Raw genomic sequence first — 21694 nt, 5'->3', positions numbered from 1 at the left:
CTCAACGTTTTGTTTCAGTGGGTTTATTTCTCAAGTACCGCAACCTACTCTGGGAGAAAGTAGGACTCTTTGGAAAGTTGCATTGGCTTTTAAAACCACAAGGGGATCATTTGGTGTGTTCCTGCCCCAGCAATTATTACCCTTTGAGAGCCTGCAGAGCTACCTCCAGCCTTCCCTTTGGTCTCCGTGGGGACTCATTACATTTCTAACAGTCAAGTATGAAAACTTACAGTGCTGGCTTACCAGAAGGGTTTGCTTTGGGAATTTCACAGACAGGGCTGCTTCTGTCTTGTAAAGAAATTTATGTCTCATGAAGCAGAATAGGGAATGACTGTGGCAGATGATAGTAATAGAACTGCATCAATATTACATGTCTGCCAGGCAGAGAACCAATACGTTTTAACAGCACAGGTCTGTGTAGCCTCTTCCTTCTCTTCCACGAAGCTGGCTGGGAGTGAGTGCTATATCCTCTTCACAGTTTAGAAAACAGAGGCTCAACATTTTAATATTCTCCAGAGCAGAGGTTCTTAACAGGACCCTTAGGTGGGGCTTCAGGGGTCTTTGAACACCTGAAATGACCTGCAAAGACAAGTATATATTTGTAAGTCCATAGGAGCGTGGGGGTGTGATTTTCATCAGATTCTACAAAGCTCTGTGACTCTGAAAGTTTCAGAACCACTACACTAGGGCTTCTCTTCTTTGTAAAATAATTGGCAGGTTAGTCCAATTATTTTCACATTCAGGTTTATCTTTTTTTTTTTAATGTGTTTTCTCCTTTTTTCCCTTAGTTGCTGACCTCCATAACAGCAGACAAAATTGGAAGCAAGAGTGATTTTGGAGGAGTCACACTTAGATGTTTCCCTTACCTATTTCTGTTCTGGAAATTTAAAAATCTTACTTCTCATGACAGTCCTACATGAAAAATTAAAAATCACAAGGATTCACGGATGGAAAACTGAGACTCAGAGAATGATCACATTCACATCGTAATAAATCAGCAATAGAGTGAGTGATTGTTCCTTGGTAAGAAATCAACTCTAAACTCAGTTGGAAACCTTTGCCAATATTACTTAACACATGACAATCTGGTGTGACTCATTTTTCTTGACATTATGCAAATAAAGGAAACAAGACTGAGTGGCCTTCTGTCCGGAGAGCAGGAAATGAAGGCTGTCTGGGGCCACATGTTTCCTGGGACATGTGGTGTCAGAAATGGGTACTAGAAGAACCAGGCCTTTGTTCATGTCTTTTATTTCTTATTTTTATTTTTTTTTAGATGGAGTCTCACTCTGTCGCCCAGGCTGAAGTGCAGTGGCACTGTCTCGGCTCATTGCGACCTCCGCCTCACTGGTTCAAGCAATTCTCCTGCCTCAGCCTCCCGAGTAGCTGGGATTATAGGCGCTCGCCACTACACCCAGCTAATTTTTGTATTTTTAGTAGAGACATGGTTTCACCATGTTAGCCAGGCTGGTCTAGAACTCCTGACTTCGTGATCCACCCGCCTCCGCCTCCCAAAGTGCCGGGATTACAGGCGTGAGCCACCGTGCCTGGCCGCCATTGTTCATTTCTATTTCATGAGTGATCGGCTCTTGTTGGCCATGGCTGGAGGAGTCAGCTCCCAAAATCCACACTCTCTAGGAGTGCTGAACCATAAATAATCTATCAGGACTCCTAGGTTCCTCTCTCTCTAGAGCTGCAACCAGAAGTTCCTTCCTTCCCGGCCCTGCTTCCCACTAAAGGAAACATTTGACTTTTGGGGATGAGATGTTTCAAGCCAGCCAATCCTTCTCACAGGAAGCAGAACCCCAGCCACCATGGAGCTTATCCTTGGGGCACAGAGAAACACTGACCTAATGCTGTAATCAAGTACTGGATTTTATTTTTAAATCTTTTTACCTCACAAGCTGACTTTATTCTGGCTAGAGGGCTCCTGAACCTCTGTAACCTCCCCAGGAGGTAATTTCCAGTGCTAATCTCGCTAACGAGGTGTCAGTTACGGAAATGGCCCACGCCCTGGTTTCTTCTAAGTGGACATTACAGTGTTTCTTCAGAGGGGCCTGTGCTGGGACACCTCGGAAATGGAAGAATTTATAGCAAGGATGTTATTTCTCACTAAGTGAGCAGAAGAGCCGGAAGATCTCTTTAGAGATCATTAGAAGGATGGGGAAACTGAGGCTCAGAGAAGGGCAGTGGTTGCCTGAGGCCACAGAGCTGAGTGGCAGCAGGGTTGGGTTAGAGACTGGACCTTGTGGCGGAGCTGGCCTGCTTTGGGCTGTTCCACACACCCCTGACATTCTAGATTGTTTCATGTTCCTGGAATCATCCTCAAACTCTACTCCCCAAAATTGTACCATAGATTAACTTCGGGCACCCCCCAAGTCAAAACTTCAACAGCTAAGGGACACGGATCATGCGGCCTGCTGAACACGCCATCAAGTGGGGCAAAGTCTTCTTTCTTTGTGATCAGGGTATGCACTCTCCCTTGGCCTCTGAATAAGCTGTACCCAGGGTTCCTCGATGACTCAGCTGCAGCAGGCTATCCACCACACATGTCCTTGGCCACCACGGCGGGAACCGGGCTCACCATCACTTACCACTTGAGATGTCAAACCACCCCCCTCCTAACCCAGCCCCCACTGCGGCCTCCCTGCCCTGCTCCAGCCTCGGTCTGTTGTGCAAGAGCCAGAGGGGACTTACGATCACGGAGCCACACGCCCAGGCCCAACCCAGGCCCAGGAGCTCCACCCTAGGGAAACGCCTAAGTCAGAACAGAGCACTCCTAACTCCCGGGGCAAGGAGGGGAGGCCAGGCAGCCAGAAGGAAACTCCTGAGCTTTTTACGGAATGCATAAGACAAAAGGTGAGGGTCTCCACGTAGGGAAAGAACGCATTATTATTTACGGCCTTGGTCTGGAGAGGAGAACATGCTGCTCTTTGCAGCCCGGCGTGTGATTCATTTCCCCCGGGAGCTGCAGGGCCGAGGCAGGGCGTGCGCTCCGGCAGCCTCCGGACAGCCGCGCACTCCCGCCCGCTCGTTTATTTATGGTGCTTTATCAGCGGCTGTGCACCGCGGCGATAAAGTTTATGAAAAGAGGCGGCGTCTCCGGCCGGCGGGCTGGGCCCGGCGCTCCTTTCCCACACTGATTAGGATCAGCCAGGGCTTTGGAAGCTGCAGTTAAGGATCTCGGGTGCCCGGAGCCTCGGCTCCCCCTTCCTGCCCCGCCCGCGGGCTGGCCGGCTGCTGGCCCGCGTGGGAGGCGAGGTCAGGGCTGCGGCCGCGGCCCTTCCCCTGGGAGCCGGAGGGAGGAGGGAGGAGGAGGAGAGAAGCCGCCCTGCGGGGGAGGGAGCTCCAAGGCCCCGGGAAGTGGGAAAGCCAGAGAAAAATACCGTCCAAATATAAATGGGCAAGTCCCCACGTTAAGAGATGAACGAGAATTTTTTATTTTTTGAGACAGAGTCTCGCTCTGTTGTCCGGCTTGGAGTGCAGTGGTGAGATCTTGGCTCACTGCAACCTCCGCCTCCGGGGTTCAAGGGATTCTCCAGCGTCAGCCTCCCGAGTAGCTGGGATTACAGGCGCCCACCACCACGCCTGGCTAATTTTTGTATTTTTAGTAGAGACAGGGTTTCACCATGTTGGTCAGGCTGGTCTCGAACTCCTGACCTCAGGTGATCCACCCAACTCGGCCTCCCAAAGTGCTGAGATTACAGGCGGAACAGGAATTTAATAGGAATTTTTCTCCTCTGAAGGCGGTGCACCGTCTCCTCTCCCCCATTTACTTTCCTACAGTCCTTTCTCCTTTCCTGTCATTTCACCTGCATTTACTGTGTCTTTGCATTAAGGCTTGATTCATTTTGTCCCTTTTCATAGCCATGTTTTGTTCAGTCCTTCAGAAGATAGAAATTGAACACCTGACTTGTGGACAGCACCTCTAAACACTGCAGAGAGAGATTCAGAGATGAATAGCCCTGGCCCTTAGGGTTCTTGCGGTCACAAGCACCTTCCAGTAAGAGCAGCCCATGGTTATGAGTAACAAGAGCAGACACTACGGCAGGCACTTGCTTTAGGGACATTGCCTTGTTTCATCCTCACGGTGACTTCAGGAGGACAGTGCCATCGTTACGCCGTTTAACATGGTAAAACTGAGGCCCAGAGAGGGGAGTGCCTTGCTTCAGATGACTCAGCAACGCAGTGGCTGAGCAAGGATTTGAACTCAGGCAGAATGGTGGCAGAGCCTGTTTGCCTAACTTCTAAATTTCCCTAACTGTCTAGAACAGAGGGTAGTAGGAGTGCAGCAGACAGGACAACTAACCCTGCCTGGAAAAGTCATGGTGGGCTTCCCAGAGGAGGCGTCCTTAGGCTGGGGCTTGAAGACGAGGTATTTACCAGACAAATAGTGGAGAAGAAGGCTGTCTTAAACAGAAAAAACTTCTTATGTGGTCCTGGGTTCTGAGGGCCCAGCTCTTCTCACCCTCCTTCTCGAGGAGTGGGGAACGGAAGTGCAGAGCCTTCGTGTTTTACCCTCCTTCTCCGAGGAGTGGGGGAACGGAAGTGCAGAGCCTTCGTGTTTTACCCTCCTTCTCCGAGGAGTGGGGGAACGGAAGTGCAGAGCCTTCGTGTTTTACCCTCCTTCTCCGAGGAGTGGGGAACGGAAGTGCAGAGCCTTTATGTTTTGTGACAGTGGAATCCCCTTCGCGGGCCACCTCCTCGATCTGAAAGGCTCTATCTGCAGCTACTGAATTCCCTTCAGCTCGTAAGTCTTAATAGCAATGTCATCCCCTTCTGAAAACTTTCCTGGACTGCTCCTTATCTTGCTGCCGGTGATTGAAAGCAATCCTTTCCTCTCTCTTCCCTCACACCTGCCTGTTTGCATTAAAGTTCTTGAGTTGGACTCCATCAGTCTTTATTTTTTATTTGTTTAATTTATTTTTTAGAAACAGGGTCTCACAATGTCACCCAGGCTGGAGTGCCGTGGCATGATAATGGCTTACTGCAGCCTCATCCTCCTGGCCTCAAGCAATCCTCCTGCCTCAGCCTGCCAAGTAACTAGGACTACAGGTGTGTGCCACCATGCCTGGCTAATTTATTTTATTTTTTTGAGACAGAGTCTTGCTCTGTAGCCCAGTCTGGAGCGCAATGGCGCCATCTCGGCTCACTGCAAGCTCCGCCTCCTGGGTTCAAGCGATTCTCCTGTCTCAGCCTCCAGAGTAGCTGGGATTACAGGCGTGTGCCAGCCACCATGCCCAGCTAATTTTTGTATTTTTAGTAGAGAGGGGGTTTCACCATGTTGGCCAGGCTGGTCTCGAACTCCTGACCTCAGGTGATCTGCCTTCCTCAGCCTCCCAAACTGTTGGGATTACAGGCGTGAGCCGCTGCACCTGGCCTCTGGCTAATTTAAAAAAATTTTTTGGCCAGACACGGTGGCTTCCATCTTTAATACCAGCACTTCAGGAGGCCAAGGCAGGAGATTTGCTTGAGCCCAGTAGTTTGAGACCAGTCTGGGCAACATAAGAAGACCCCCATCTCTACAAAAAAAAATAAAAATAAAAATAAAAAAATAAAAATCCAGGCATGGTGGCGCTCGTCTGTGGTCCCAGCTAATACGGAGGTTAAGGTGCAAGGATTGCCTGAGCCTGGGAGGTCAAGGCTGCAGTGAACTCTGATCACATTCCAGCCTGTGACTGTACTCCAGCCTGAGTGACAGAGCAAGACCCTGTCTCAAAATAAATACATACATACATACATACATACATACATAAGTTTAATTTAAAAATAAATTTATTTCTGTAGAGATGGGTCTCACTCTTTTGCCCAGGCTGGTCTTGAACTCCTGGCCTCAAGTGATTCTCCCAAGTTGACCCCCCAAAGTGCTGGAATTATAGGCATAAGCCACCGCACCCAGCCCATTAGTGTTTATTACTAGACTGTGAGTTCCTGGAGAGCACTGGTATACTCATTTGCTTCTTACTTGCTTCTGCCCAGGCTGGTTTAGTATCCTACTCATAGAAGGTTCTTAGTAACCCCTTTTGGTGAATAAACGGAGGAGAGTGGGAAGGCTGTGATCGAATAGGTATCTCTTGTCTCCTCTTTACCCCTTGATAAATTCCACAATCAAGCAAGCTAAAAATGGAGATGTGCGTCTCCACCAGACAAGGTCTGGACCACTCTCTGCCAAGACAGCACAAAGAGCAGGACACTGCCAGCAACCAGGCGGGTTGAGACAGAGTAACCCAAGCTGCTAGCCCGTCACATCTCTCCAGACTGGGAACAGGATTAGTCCTGGGGCTTGGGCCTAGCATTGAGTCAACAAGCGGAAGTCATGTTGCCCTAGTTATCGGGGAGAGGGCTGTGAGGGCCAGGAACCAGGCAGGTCACTGCATAGTCCATCTTGAATTCAGTGAGGCATTCCATAGGGCCAATGACACAGGAGACATTTGACACCATAGGGTATAATATCAACTCTAGGCAGCCGTCAGGGCCAGTGCCCAGGGGATCAGGGCTGTGTCTTTTTCTGTGTTATTTTTTGTTTGTTTGTTTAGAGCTAGTTTTTAAAAAGTTTAATTGAAAAAGTAATACATGCACATGATCTAAAAATTAAAATGATTCAAAAACGTATACAGTGAACGTTCTGCCTCCCACCATCAACTTCTCAACTCATCTCCTTCCGCAGGTGCAGCCGTCATTAAAAGTTTCTTTTCCCAGAGATGCTACATGCATGCATATGCAATATTTCTATATTTTCTTATGATGACTTAATGAGGCTGTTGTGAACTGAATACAGTTGCAGGTGTTGATGACATTGTTACAGTTGTTGGCACTCTGGAAAAGGGATATAAGGCCCATTGAACTTGAGAACTAGAAGACTACTCTTGCACATTCTGAATGACATTCAGTAATTAAAAGTGTGGAGTAATAAAATTTGGATATCTCAAATATTACCTGGAAAAAGGCTAGTCTGACTCAAGGGTGGTGGAAAAATGATCTAAGGATGCACGGTTAGTCACAAATGATATAGGAAATGTTAGGCCATTGTAGCAAGTGCCAGTACACTGTCAAGATGGATGGTAAGGAGCATAACTGATAGAGATCTAGAAATTATTTGTTGGGTCGATTCTTGTTAAAGTATTCATAAATGTCCGACTTGTTGGTTACTGTGCTGTACACTGGTAGAGACAAATAAGGTAACTTCTAGTTGAACAGAGGACCAAAATGCACTCATATAATGGCAAAATAAAGGGTGCGCTTAATAAACCAGTTGATGGAACGAGCATCATTCAATCTAGGGAAGAAAAGGCTAAGAGATGACTCACTTATTGAAGTACATGGTAAAGTAACTTGAGTTTCCCCAGGCCTCACCACCTGAGTAGGGATGATCTTCTGAGGGGCACTGTACCCAGAGCCTGCCCTCAGCAAAGGACTCCCAGCTGTCTGGACTGCCTCTGGGTTGTCCTGGGAGTTCCCAGGGGCCTGCTCCTGCTGGGCACCCTCTGGCACCCTGGAGTGAAAGCTCTGGGGATTCTGGGGGGGAAAAAAAGATTATTCAACCCTCTTCCCTCTGTGTGAGCTTTCAGTCCCAAAGCTCTACCATCTGTGCTCTGATTTCCTGAAAGACCTCAACAAGATGGTCTTTCCCAATTTCCCTTTTGGTCCTGCTGCTCTTCACAGAACTCGGATATGTCTGGCCGAGGGACGCTCAGAATGAACTGCTCTTCCCCTCCAAAGAGCAGGACTGTTTGACTTGGGGTAGGGCCTGGCGGGTCTCCTTCCCTACAGAGCGAGTCCCTCCCCACCCCCGGAGGCTTCTTGGCCTTGGTTCACACTGGGACCTAGGTTCCCTCTAATCATAACTAGCAAGTATTCAGTTGTTTTGAAAAAATATTCTAATCGATTGTTCTATAAGGAAGGTCAACCAAGAGGCCATGGATATAAACAATAACAGGGAAGATTTAGTGAGTGGAAAGGAGGGATGATGTTAAGGAAAGTTACTTCTGTGCCCTAAGGAAAAGTGCGCGGTCTTTCTTGAATAGTTTAGAAATAGGTCCTGGAGCTTTTCAAGCTCAGCCCTTGGTATTCTGAGGTGGACTGAGGCGTTTCACCTTGAAAATCAAATAGTAGTGGTCTTTTCCCTAACTCCGGTAATATAATTTTTCCATGTAAATTTTTTCCATGCATGTTCTTCCATTTTAAACCTTTAGCACCTGCAGGCAACAAAACTAATGAAGAAGTAGTAAACAGATATGAATGGGAAAGCTTGAAAACCACCAATCATGCTGAGTTTGTGGCTTTTTTTTTTTTTTTTAAAGAACATGTGTGCTTGTGGTTTTATACTGCCTGCTCATAATGCAGCCATATTTTCTGCTATTAAAATTGTTCTTAGTTCATGGGATGGAATGAAACAGACCATTATTCCAGGGTGTTCCCGGAAGAGCCTCATGTTTCAGGAAGCACACTTCGACTTTTAGTTCTCCACCACCTGAGTACACTTGAGTGCTGCTGTTGTAGACTCTGGAGTATTCGTTTCCTTTCCTTTCCCTCCTCCCTCTGCTGTTCATATCATGGCCCAGATTGACTCCCAACCTCTGCCAGGCTAAAGATAACCTCTCCAACTGGGCGATCACCCACAGGCTAAATATATTCTCAGGGGTGAGTTGGGGCTACCCTGACAGTGACTCCAGGCAAGCATTTAACCACTCGTGGCATTAAGTCATCTTAGGAGATGGAAGGAGCTTGGGAGGGGGGAGGGATTACCACAGAAGGATGGGGAGGGGTAGGAATGAAAGAGGCAGAGAGCGATGGATAGGAAGCTGGCAAAGGCGCTTCCGATAAAGGAGGACACGCTGTGCCACATGGTGACTCCAGCAGAAGCTCAGTCAGTCTGCGGATTTGGCTGCTCCCAGCAAAGACTCCTTTTCTGTCCGTTATAATGTTACTTTAATAGAACTCCCAGAGGGAAAAGCCCAGTGCTAATCAGGGCTCAAGAAGTCAGTGGACTTGATGTACAGAATGGGGTGCTTAATTTTATGATGTGGCTATGGGTTACATGAGAGACTAATAAAAGAACTCCATAAAATGTGGCTTGCAGGAACGGGGCTGCAGCCTCTGCCAGAAGGTCAGCCTGCTCAGAAGTGGTTGGAGAGCCAGGCTGATTTCTAGCTGGTGTGGCCACTCTGGCTCTTCAACTGTTGAAAGCCTTCTGAACCAGTTGGTAACTGGCTGCTGCTCTTAGCTTCTCAAGCACAGCCCTGCTGCACTGGCTGCCCGGCCCCCACCCTGGAACCTCCCCAGTAAGCAGATGCAGAGGACCTGCAGATCCTGCTCTGTGTCATGTCTCTGGTGTCACAACATTTCTGAGTGGCTAGTGCTTCTGTATCTCTGGTTAATACTTTAAATATCACCTGTCCTACAATATGTCTTCCTTGGGATTTGTTCCTTCAAATACCTGTGGAACAGACAAGGACACAGTTCCGTAAAACTCTCCTTAACTGATCCCAGGCCAGTCCAGGGTGCTCCAAGGAGGCTTTCTTGGGTCAGGGAGGCCTGCTGCTCTCATGGTTGCTACAAGGACCCACTCAACCTTTCCCTTGAATCATAGTTGGCTGCCTCAAAGGAGAGTTTTAATAGGCACAGGAATGACATCAGGGTTGAAGAATATTTTTGGAAGGAAGAGGCAAATTTGCATAAGATTTCTGAACCAGGAATTGCATTTGTCATAGAGTTTGAATTAGAGGGATGCTTAGAGCACTTCTGGTCTCTCTTCATAGCCAGCACGGAACTCCTCCATATCGCCTCTGACAGGAGATAGCCAGCCCCTTCTAGGCCATGCCCACTGATAGGGAATTCGGCTCTTTGAAAGGAAGCCTCTTGTGTGAACCAGCAGGAGCTGAAATCTTCCTAAACAAATCCTTTTGTGAATCCTTTTGTTGAGCTGAAATCTTCCTATACAACTCAAATTTTGATGCCTCACCTAGATGGAATTGCAAATCCAAAGATGGTCCAAGAGTAAGCAATGACAGCTACTAATATGTCTGATTTTATCAAGTGAACCGAGAGGCTGTGAGATCATTCATTCAGCCAGTTCCCCGAGTGGCTGCTAAGTGCTGGTGCCTGGTGCTGGAGACTCGGCAGGCACCTGGAAATGGTTCTTCTCTGAGAGACTGTCCAGCCTCTTTGAGCCAGCACTAGACAACTGGGGGCACCTGGGAAATCAGAGGTGTCTAACCTTTGCTTCTGGAGCCAGTTCCAGGCTGGGGTCCATCCTTGGGCGGGGGCCGTCCTAGGTGACTCTGGGCAGGAAGCTTCTGTCTGTGCTCCTCCTTTTCTCTACCGGTTACTAACAGCCTGGTGAGCCTGCTGAGAGCGTGGGGCTCTCAAGGTGGGCTCTCATTGACAGACACTGAGACGAAGAGGTGGAGTTGCCATCTCCCTCCTCACACGCTCTGAAAATACCTGTAAGAGTCAAATGACATTTTGTAATGCATTTTGCTGAATTAACAATTGAACAGGCTCTTTTATCTTTCATAAACAAGAAATATTACACAATTTAGATAAGAAAAAGGCGGACAATAAAAGTATTTATAACTTCATCATCTACAGGTAACAATTTGGTGTTCGTCCATGCCAACATTTTTCTGAGTATATGTGATATATCCGTGTATGTGGGAGATACACACACACACACACACACACACACACACACACACGTGCTTTGTAATCTGCCCTTTTCACCCAGTTGTTTTCCCAATGAACACAATTTTAAAGTGAATCTAATTGTTCAAGGATCTGTCATTAATGCACATAACTTTGAATGACTCATCCAAAGAAATCAGATGTGGAGAACAAAGAGTTAAACCATCTCAGAAGTTAAGGAGGCATTCGCCAGGGACAGTAGATCCAGGGTGTCTTGGATTTGAGATGTGGAGAACAAAGAGTTAAACCATCTCAGAAGTTAAGGAGGCATTTGCCAGGGACAGTAGATCCAGGGTGTCCTGGATGTCTATGAAAGGGCTGGGGGCGAGATAGAGATTTTCATTACATGGTGCCCTGTCGGCCCTCTACTCAAATCTTGGCCCGGTGAAGAGAGCTGGGGAGGGGATTTCTCCTCTGTAAATCAGTGGGTGGAAAGCTTGGGGATGAGGCTGTAATTGTGGCAGGCCCTGCGCTTGGTTCCTTTAGACTCGTGGACCCATGGAAAGGGCTACCTTGGCATTCATGAATGGGCTTTCCTGGTCTCAGATTGCTGAAGAGAAGCTGAACGTGGGGACGTGGTGGGACTGAGAGGCCTCCTTCCTTCCCGTGCCTTAATTGGGACTGACCCCTTATATCCAGCTACACTAATGGCCCACAGGGGCCATCCCTCCCACCACTCACAGGACTGTGATCACTGAAAGAACCCCCAGAAGCTGGCCTTGAACTTCAAAGAACAGATACAAAAAAACAACTCTGCATCTACAGGGCCTCAGTGGGCAGTGAGAGGGAGAGGAAGCATCCGCCGAACAGCCCTTCATGGAAATCACACTGCTGGAATAGACAGCCAGGGCAGAAGTGCAAGAAGGACATTCAACCACAGTATCCCAAACAAACAAACAAACAAAAACAAAGAAACACAGACTTCCTGGAGCTTTGACTAAAATACTCATTGGATACATTAAAGCAGGCTGAGAAGGCCAAGTGCAAGAATATCCCAAATATAGAACAAAAACACAGAGGTGGAAATCATAAGGGCAAAAGAGGAGACTAGGAGGCTAGATCCAGGAGACCTAATAGGAGTTGCAAGAGAAAGAGAAAAATGAACACACGAAAGAGAGAATCATTAAATAAATGATAGAAGGTAATTTCTTTGAGTGAAAAAGACTTGGGTCTGAGGTTTAAAAAGAACTCGTGGGGTTCCTGAAAGTCACATACCTAAACCCATCCAAATTAAATTCTTGAATAGCAGGTAAAAAGAGAACCTTTTGCACCCTTTAATACAAAGAGAAAAACATTAATTACCAAGAAACGGAAAAGACAGTGTCACACTTCTCACCTATAATAATGGGAAGCTGGAAATAGGGGAATGAGGTCTATAAAATACTTGAGCCAGCTAAAATACCTTTTGCTGGCTAGGGGAAAAAGAAAAGTTACACCCTCCCGAGTAGGTGGGATTACAGGCACGCGCCACAGTGCCTGTCTAATTTTTATATTTTTTTTGGTAGAGACAGGGGTCTTGCCATGTTTCCCAGGCTGATCTTGAACTCCTGGACTCAAGCAATCCACCTGCCTAGGCCTCCCAAAGTGCTGGGATTACAGGCATGAGCCATCGCGCCCAGCCTAATTTTTAAAAATCATATCACTGAGTGGACAAGACAGTGGTGTTGCTGAAAATGTCAGACTCAAATTTGGATAGCAGCAAGAAGAATTTCTTTGAGGGGGGAAGTAGTTGATGAGGGAAGCGTGATTTTGACACTGGTGCCAGTTAAAGATGACCCAAATATGGAACAAATGGAACCAAGTATTTCTTCAACTTCTGATGTCAAACTGGAGAAGCCTAAGAAATATAATCAAGGTCATCACTTCAAACACATGAACAATTTACAGCTCCACAAAAAGCTGGTGCAAAATACCAGCCCTTCCCTTGCCGACCACTTTGCCTCCCATTAATAAGGTGTGTCGGGACACTTAGCGGGACTGGTGTCAACAACTTGGTTTGAGTGCTAATGGCAAGAAAATAGAAGTTTATCTGAGGCTCCGTAGGCGTGCTTTCCCTGAACAACAGCAAGATACGCCTGAAACATCACATAAGACCAGATTACAGCGATGCTCGAGAAAACACAAGGCAGTGACCGAGAGAGCAAGAGGCTTCAGAAAAGTTATGAGATGAATGAAAGAACAGAAGAGACTAATATAGTTGAAGTGATAACTTCAGTGCAGGCATCCATGTTGGCATCATGGGCAAGAATTGGTGCAAGAGCTGTTCAGCCAAAGGCTGTAAATTCATGTTCCAATCCTGTTTCTGTTGAGGCCTTTTGGATATGCAAACCTCTGATGTCAGGTGGTGTGTGGTCCATGGCAGACGTCTCTCAGCAGACACAAAGAGCTGGGTACACCTGCAGTTTCATGCAGATCAGGCCTGGGTGCCTACCACTCACAGGAGGATGATTTCTCTCTTCTTGTTACCTGCCTGCATTTTCCCATCCCCAGGCATAGAAGATAATATATTATGCCCCAACTGTGCTAAGAGGAATAAGAAGATGATGAAAAGATTAATGACAATGGAGAAGCAGCAGCAACCTCTTTGAATACAATGTACTAGAGAAGGAGGGATGTACTTTCAGACCATGTAACCTATTATGAAGGAAAGGAAGAGGAGACAATTTGAATGAATCTTCATGATATGCAACACAAAATCGTAGTGACTAGGACTCCACAGTGAAGATGGTTGACCAGTGACACAGCCCCATCTGAAGAGCACCTTTCTGTAAGTCTGAAAACTCATTAAAATAAAGTCACTGAAAAGAGAAAAGTATATTATCCAGGTATCCCATCTGAGAAAAATACTCCAGAAAGAACCTTAAGCAAATCAAAAATGAACTGAAATAGGTAACTCAAGATAGGAGATGAAGAGAGAAGTTGGTTGTGGACAAATGGGTCTCTCCTCTCTGTCTCTGTCTCTCTCTGTCTCTCTCCTCTCTCCTCTCCCCTTTCTCCTCTCTCCTCTCTCCTCTCTTTTCTCTCTCTCTCTCTCTGTCTCTCTCCTCTCTCCTCTCCCCTTTCTCCTCTCTCCTCTCTCTTCTCTTTTCTCTCTGTCTGTCTCTCTCTCTGTCTCTCTCCCTCTCTCTCCCTCTCTCACTCCCTCTCTCTCTAATGCAATTGCAACAGAAGTCCCAGCTGAACCCGGGAGGAGCTTTGGAGCTGAAGTTGTTCTGCATTAAGATGAGTCTGGCCTTTTCACTTTTTATCTTGGCCTTGAGGAGTAGTTGCAAGGAGGTTGCCCTAGGGAGGGAAGCAGACCTGGGGTGCGGCAGTTCCCTTCAGCTTAGGGCAATTCCTGGAGAGAGACTCAGCTGTGAGCTGTCTGCAGCTAACATTTGGCAGCTGAAGGGGAAAATGCCATGTATGACATGGTGCCTTTTATGTGAAATTATGTATGTATGTATGTACGTATGTATATATGTACATATCTGCTGTGGTGTGGTAGGAAATGTTTAACAGTCAGCCCTGGAGGGAGGGGGCGGGTGGTGGGGGAAAGCCCTGATTTGTAGCTTTTGCTGATTTTTGTGGTGTAAATACTTTTATCATGGCTGATGTCAAACTACCAATGTGATGTCACTGAACGTGGAGCCCGAACACGATGCACACAGTTGCCTCTCATGAGCACACAAGCTGGCTTCAACACACCACTGTATAAGCGTGAGGATATTTAGGGGGAACGTGGGGAAGGGGAGAGGCTTGTGGAACAACAGTCCTGGCATTTGGGCATCCTGTTCAGTAGGAGAGCATGGAGTTTTTTCTCTGTTTTCTCTCCATATGGCTAATTTTCTTTACTGGGGTCAAATTTCTAATCCTCGTCTCTACCGTCCCCTGCCCCTTTCCCCCCTCCACCCCTAAGTTGGTATTCTTCGCGGGCAGTGTTTCAGAAGTCAATTCGAATACTTGTTCATATTGAAGTCCTTGTGGCTATGAAAACAGGAAGAAGCTTCTTGGTAGGTGCTTACGAGGATCCATGTGATAGTGAATGTCAGGGCATGGCAAACTTTATGTAAGGGGCCAACCAGTAAATATTTTTGGCTTTGTGGGACATATGGTCTCTGTTGCAACTGCTAATCTTTTGCAGGACATAGTTTGCTGACTCCTGTTTTAGACGATACCATTGTATCATAAGCCTCTATGTAAGTGTTAATTACGGTTATTTCAAAGGACCCAGAGAAAGAAATCTTTTAACTCTAGAAATTCAGACCAACCACTCAGAGGAGGGATATAGGCTGTGGGGAAGGTTTTTTGATTCAGTTGGCTTTGTGACAGTAGCTGTATGCAGGATTTTTTAAACTTCTTTTTATCCAGGATTAAATAAGATGAGAGAAAGAGAACCCCTGGATTAAACAACAACAACAACAACAAAACCCCTCCAAACCTTAAAAAACCAAAAACCGAATTCTCTGATAAATCCCTTTATGTATTAGGATCTCGTTAATTCAGAATTTAGAAAAATATATTAATACCTGGGAAGGAGGCAGGCACTCACCATTATATTATCTGTAAAGAAAGACATAGTGGGTTGATTAACACAGTAAATCAGGTCAGGCGGGCAGAAGCCTTCATACAGCTAAGAAACTAAACTCTTCGTCATCTTTCTAGCAAGTGAAATATTTGAATGTTAATGTGAAATCCACAAGATTTTTATTCATAAAAATAGATCATGGTTGGGTACATGGTGTGTGCCTGTAGTCCCAGCTATTTGGGAGCCTGAGGCCAGAGGATCACTTGAGCCTAGGAGTTGGAGGCTGCAGTGTGCTAGGATCATGCCTGTGGATAGCCACTGCACTTCACCCTGGGCAACACCGTGAGACTCTGTCTCTTTTTTAAAACAATGGATCATGTAGAACCTTTTTTGTCAATACTTGATGAGTTCCTCCAGGATGTTGGTATAGATACTAAAGCTAGTTACCCAAATATATTTGGGTCAAGTCTCTTCTCCTAGCTTCAGCTTTTCCATCTTTAAATGAGTATTTTAGATTTCTTAGCCAGTGCTGTGGTTTGAATGTGCTCCCTAAATTTCATGTGTTGGAAACATAATCCCCAAATTCTTATGTTGACTAGAAGTAGGGCCTTTGGGCCGGGCTTGGTGGCTCACGCCTCAATTCCAGCACTTTGGGAGGCCAAGGCAGGTGGATCACGAGGTTGGGAGATCGAGAACAACCTGGCTAACATGGTGAAACCCTGTCTCTGCTAAAAATACAAAAAATTAGCCAGGCGTGGTAGCAGATGCCTGTAGTCCCAGCTACTTGGGAGGCTGAGGCAGGAGAAGGGTGTGAACCCGGGAGGTGGAGCTTGCAGTGAGCCGAGATTGCACCACTGCACTCCAGTCTGGGCGACAGAGCCAGACTCCATCTCAAAAAAAAAAAAAAAAAGAAAAAGAAAAAAAGAAAAGAAATAGGGCCTTTGGGAGGTTGTTAGGGTTAGATAAAGTTGTCAGAGTGGGGCCCCCATGATGTGGCTGGTGGCTTTATAAGAAGAAGAAGAGAGGCCTGAGCTGACACAGATAGTCTTTGCCACTCTCCATGTGATGCCTTCTACATAGCACGAAGGCCCTACCAGAGGCCAGCACCATGCTTTTGGACTTCCCAGCCTCCAGAATTGTAAGAAATAAATTTATTTTATTTATAAGCGACCCAGTCTCAGGTATTCAATGATAGCAACAGAAAATAAATGAATACAACCTTATGAATTTTTGTAAAATTCTCTAAAAATATTAAGCCCACTTACTAGAATATGCCCTGTCTTCTGACCACTTCTTGCCTTGTTGTTGCACAGGGTTGACTATATAAGTGGCCAATTCCATTTTGGCTTCCAGTTGTCTTAGGATATATATGTGTCTGTGTGTGTGTATATTTATATTTTGGCAATGAGAGAGTTGTTTTCTAATAGAAAGTTCTTGCTTCATCATTATCTACAAGGTTTGCTTATAAAAATCCTTGCAGATTACATGAAAACCTCCACTAATCACTGAGTATCATATTTTTTTTTTGTAGCTTTCAATAAATACTTGTTGATTTTCCCCTAGAGATCCAGAAGCTCAGAGTAGACTTTGGTGTCCAGACAAACCCACTCAGGTTATGTTGCAGTTCTCTGTCAATAACTCTTAATCTTTTCTGTCTCACAGATTTCTATGGAAATTTGGTGGAAGTAAAGGGGAATTGACTAAGGACCATTAATATATGTATGGAGTGAATTCTGATCACTCCTTTTGAAAATCCTTAACTACCACGTTTTTATATTTTACTTGTGTTATTATCTGACACCCCAAAATGCTGAAGTACACAGTGACCTCAAAACAAGAGAGATGTGCACAGGATTGGACGGGTTCACTTGTTTATTTTAATGTAAAAAGGAGGAGATAGGCAACATTTTTTGAGAAGAGTAGTTTTCCAGGATGGTATCACAGCTTAATCTTGCATTAGGGGAAAAGCACTAGACTAAACTGAAGCTTTGGTTTTTATCACTAGACAGTTGTGAGTTTAAACATCCCTTTCACTCCAGTCAGCCTCCATTTTCTTTACTGTAAACTGAGAAGACTACATGGGATGGTAGGAGATTAAGCAAGAGGCTGTATCTGGAAGTGCTGGCTACATGTAAAGTGTGGTATCCATGAGGGGGATTCAGTAAGACTGGCTCCTCAGAATCCACCACAGTCAGCACTCAGATGAAATCATGACCAAGGGATGTACATGCAGAGGCCATTTTTCTTGCCTTGAACAGCAAATGCTACTTGCTGTGTGGCCCAACAGTCCTGTGCCTCCATTTGTTTCTTGCTGCTGCAGCAAAAAGATAAACATTTAGGGAGGCTCTAACATGGCTTGAAATGAGCACATAGACACTACCATGCCAATGAAGTCACAGTAAGTATCTCTGGTCTGCCCATGAGAAATACCTATGTCTACCATAGATCCTCTCCTCCCCTCTCCTCCACACATGCACACAGTTAGCCTCTCCTTTAAGCTCCAATGAAAGTACCAGCCACTCTATGGACCCTTTCCTGAACTGTGTTCTTTTCTCTCCTCCAGGACATAGGATTCTTGTCCGTCATATTGTAGTAGCATTTACTGCTTATTTTGTTCATCTGTTACTGAAATTAGTTTATTGTGTACCTACTATGTTCAAGGCTCTGTGCAGATCATAATTATATATAGCCTTGGAGTTATATATTACCTGGAGAGGGACTCAGCTGTGAGCTGCCAGCAGCCAACATTCAGCAGCTGAACGGGGAAGTACGGTAGGTCAGGTCGGCCCCGCCAGCAGCCTCCACAATAGACTCCGACAACTCCCTTAAGATGAGTATTAGCATCGTTTATCTCTGTATGTGTTACACCCCTTGAGGCCTGGGATTGCTTATGGTACACGGTACACACATTCTTCACATTGTCCAGCATGCAGAGTAGACTGCTAAGTGTCCAGCCGTAAGTCACCCTACCACCTGCTAGAATGCTGGGATAACATGGTAGTGAGTAGAGCACATAATGATAAAAGTTATATATGCCCAATTTCAAAAGTTTGGAAATACAGACAAGTACAAATTTACCTATAATTTCACCCTCCAGAGATGACATCTGCTGATTTTTTAGTATATTTCATTTTAACCTTCTTTTATCTATGCCTTTATTTACCTAATTTGGAATAGTCTGCTTGCAAAGTTTTATACCCCATTTTCCCATACCGTTACAAATTTTGAAAACTTAATTTAAATGTCTATATAATATTCTGTCATATTGATGAACCATCCTTTATTTGCCAATTTCCTCATTAGACATTTAGGTTGTGGTCAATTTTTTCACTATTATAAACATTACTGTAATGAGGATTTTTTATAGTTATGTCTACATGTCACCATGCTTATGTATCTGATTATTTTTCTTTGATGTATTCGAAGAATTTAAATTACTATCCAAAGGGTATAAAATGTCTAAAATTATTGCCAAATTGCTGTCAGAAAGGTTTATCCTTTCTAGTCTTGTCAGCAGAGAATGCCGGATTTGTCATACCTACACTAACATTAATTGTATTTTTCAATATTTACAAATTCAACTAGAGTGTATGGAGCTCTAGTTTTACTTTTACAGATGTCTTTGATCATTAGTGAACTGAAACATTTTAATATATTTACTGGCAACTTTTTATTCCTTTTTCTCTGAATTATCAGTTTACGTTTTTAACCATTTAAAAATGGAAGTGTTGGTATTTTTTCTATTGTGTGCTACAGAGGCACTGCTAAAGGTTTTAAAAACCATTCTAAGTCACCTGCATGCCTTTTGATGCCACACCATCCATGGCCACCTTAGAAGAAAGATTAGTCCCAGATGTAAAAGGCAGTTTCTTCAACTACAGCCTTGGTTATGTTGGGTTATTGTGCCATTTGTTCCTTTGATAAAGAGTGCACAAGGAAATGTGAGTGCCGTTTTTTTTTTTTTTTCTTTTTTTCCTGCAGCACGCTTGCTTTCCATTAAGCGGATCCTTTGTGCTGAAACAGATTTGCAGGCCTGCCAAACCAGACGATGCTGCTGGCAGGAAGATGCACATGGTCTGAAGTTAATGCAAGAGTGAGAAAACCTCTGTGGCACAGTCATGGGAGGTCAGCCCAAATGTAGAATTTCCTTCCTTCCCTCCTTCCTTCCTTCCTTCCTTCCTTCCCTCCTTCCTTCCTTCCTTCCTTCCTTCCCTCCTTCCTTCCTTCCTCCCTCCCTCCTTCCTTCCTTCCTTCCCTCCCTCCCTCCTTCCTTCCTTCCTTCCTTCCTTCCTCCCTCCCTCCCTCCCTCCCTTTTTTTACTTTCTGTAATTCTAAAGTGGCAGGAACGACTTGACTCTTTAGACCATATATTTTTTTCAGAAATGCATTTCTGAAAATATATTGTCGTTTTGTATGTTTTCTCTGTTTTGTCTCTGTTTTGTATGTTTTTCCCGGGTAATACAGATTTCTAAAAACACTGAAAGAGTAAAGCCTTGTTTGGAAGCCCATTCATAAGATGTCCAAGAAGAATTCATCACAGAAACTTCAACCTATCTTTTTAAAAAGTAGACTCCAACAGCTCCCTTCAGATGGGTATTATCTTGATTTTACAGAGGAAGCTTAGAAGAGTTAAGCAATTTGCTCAGGGTCAATAGCCAGCAAAGCAACAGCATCAAAACTTAGATCCAGTTTTGCTGATGCCAAAATGCATGCTCCAGTCTATACCATTCCACTAACCTAGCTGTAGCCCCTAATTATGTGAGATCAGAAAGCTCTAGTTACAGTCTTTCATTTTTATTTATTATTTATTTATTTATTTATTTGCACTCTGTCGCTCAAACTAGAGTGCAAAGCGCGATCTCTGCTCACTGCAACCTCCACCTCCTGGGTTCAAGCTATTCTCCCTGCCTCAGCCTCCTGAGTAGCTGGGATTACGGGCACCACCACCACGCCCGGCTAATTTTTGTATTTTTAGTAGAGACAGGGTTTCACTATGTTGGCTAGGCTGGTCTCGGACTCCTGATCTCAGGTGATCTGCCTGCCTTGGCCTTCCAAAGTGCAGGGATTACAGGTGTGAGCCACTGCCCCCGGCCTCTAGTTACAGTCTTTAACTGTGTGTGATTGGAAAGTCCATAGTGGATCCATGAGGCAGGCCCTGCAGGGAACAGGACACCACTGTGGAACATTTGCCGCAGTATTAGACCATAAGGCTCGGAGAGTCCGCAAATTGCTGCATGAAAGAGAAGTCTTAATGGAGGACGGGGCAACCATCTTCCTGGAAAAATGGCAAAGGAGAAATTGGACACATTGGAGTAAAAAAATACAAAGAAGATGGTTAATGACTTCCTCAAAGACTTTAGGAACTCCCCCTGTGGTGGGTCAGTTTCAGAGTCATTGCAAAAGGCTGTGGAGTTTCTAGGGCTACAGAGGGCGAAGAGTGGGTCCCGGCAAGATGGAAGTGAACTGCGAGAGGCTCTACTATAGTATAGAAATAGGATCTCAAGGCTGGGCGTGGTGGCTCACGCGTGTAATCCCAGCACTTTGGGAGGCTGAGGCGGGTGGATCACGAGGTCAGGAGATCGAGACCATCCTATCCTGGCTAACACGGTGAAACCCTGTCTCTACTAAAAAATGCAAAAAAATTAGCTGGGGGTGGTGTTGGGCGTCTGTAGTCCCAGCTACTCTGGAGGCTGAGGCAGGAGAATGGCGTGGAGGCAGGAGAATGGCGTGAAGCCAGGAGGCGGGGCTTGCAATGAGCCAAGATCGCGCCACTGCACTCCAGCCTGGGCGACAGAGCCAGACTCCGTCTCAAAAATAAAAATAAAAAAGAAATAGGATCTCAAGAACCAAGAGGATGAGCCTCACGCATGGAGGGGCTTGAACAGGAGAAAGACATGCCAGTGGATTGCCAGGGAATGGGCATGCCTTGGTTTCAGATGCCAACCCCTCTCAGGTGCATGGTGAATTGTCCCTGTTAACTGAGTGCCCTATTGTAACTGCAAACAGTGCTCTCAGGAATGTGGGCTTGGCTGAGGGGACAGAGTGCTTTCTGGTTTGGTGGAATCTATTCTTTAAGTCAGTGGCTTTCTTACTTTTTTGGATCATGACTCACAGTGAGGAGTATCTTTTCTATTACAAACCAGTGACCCAAACACATATAGATAGTCCCCAACTCACAGTGGTTCCATATGTGATGTTTCAACTTTAAAATGGCGCGAAAGTGATATGCATTCAGTATGGTCCTTAGGTTACGTCTGGATGAACCCATCGTAAGTTGAGGAGCATCTGTATAAGACTGAAGGAGAATTTCATGGTACAATATTTACCCTTTTACTACGCAAGATGCACTCAAAGATTTCCTCTCCTCTTCCATTCATTTAAGCCAAATTGCTGGCCCTCTTGCTAAACTGATTTCTCAATCCAGTAATGGGTCATGGCTTACTGAGTGAAAAATCACTGTTTCGAGTTGCACCATGTATCTACAAGTGGAAGTAGTCACTTGGG

General features: G+C 45.5%; 1 pseudogene; it reads left to right on the top strand.

Annotated features, from left to right (window-relative positions):
- Positions 1–5746: 5746 nt before the first annotated feature.
- LOC129143565 (developmental pluripotency-associated protein 2-like) lies at positions 5747–13665 on the top strand (annotated as a pseudogene).
- Positions 13666–21694: the final 8029 nt, after the last annotated feature.

The sequence above is a fragment of the Pan troglodytes genome, chromosome 2 (assembly GCF_028858775.2).
Source record: "Pan troglodytes isolate AG18354 chromosome 2, NHGRI_mPanTro3-v2.0_pri, whole genome shotgun sequence".
NCBI lineage: Eukaryota > Metazoa > Chordata > Mammalia > Primates > Hominidae > Pan > Pan troglodytes.
The sequence above is the reverse complement of the archived record's forward strand: the minus strand, read 5'-3'. Positions and strand labels throughout refer to the sequence as shown.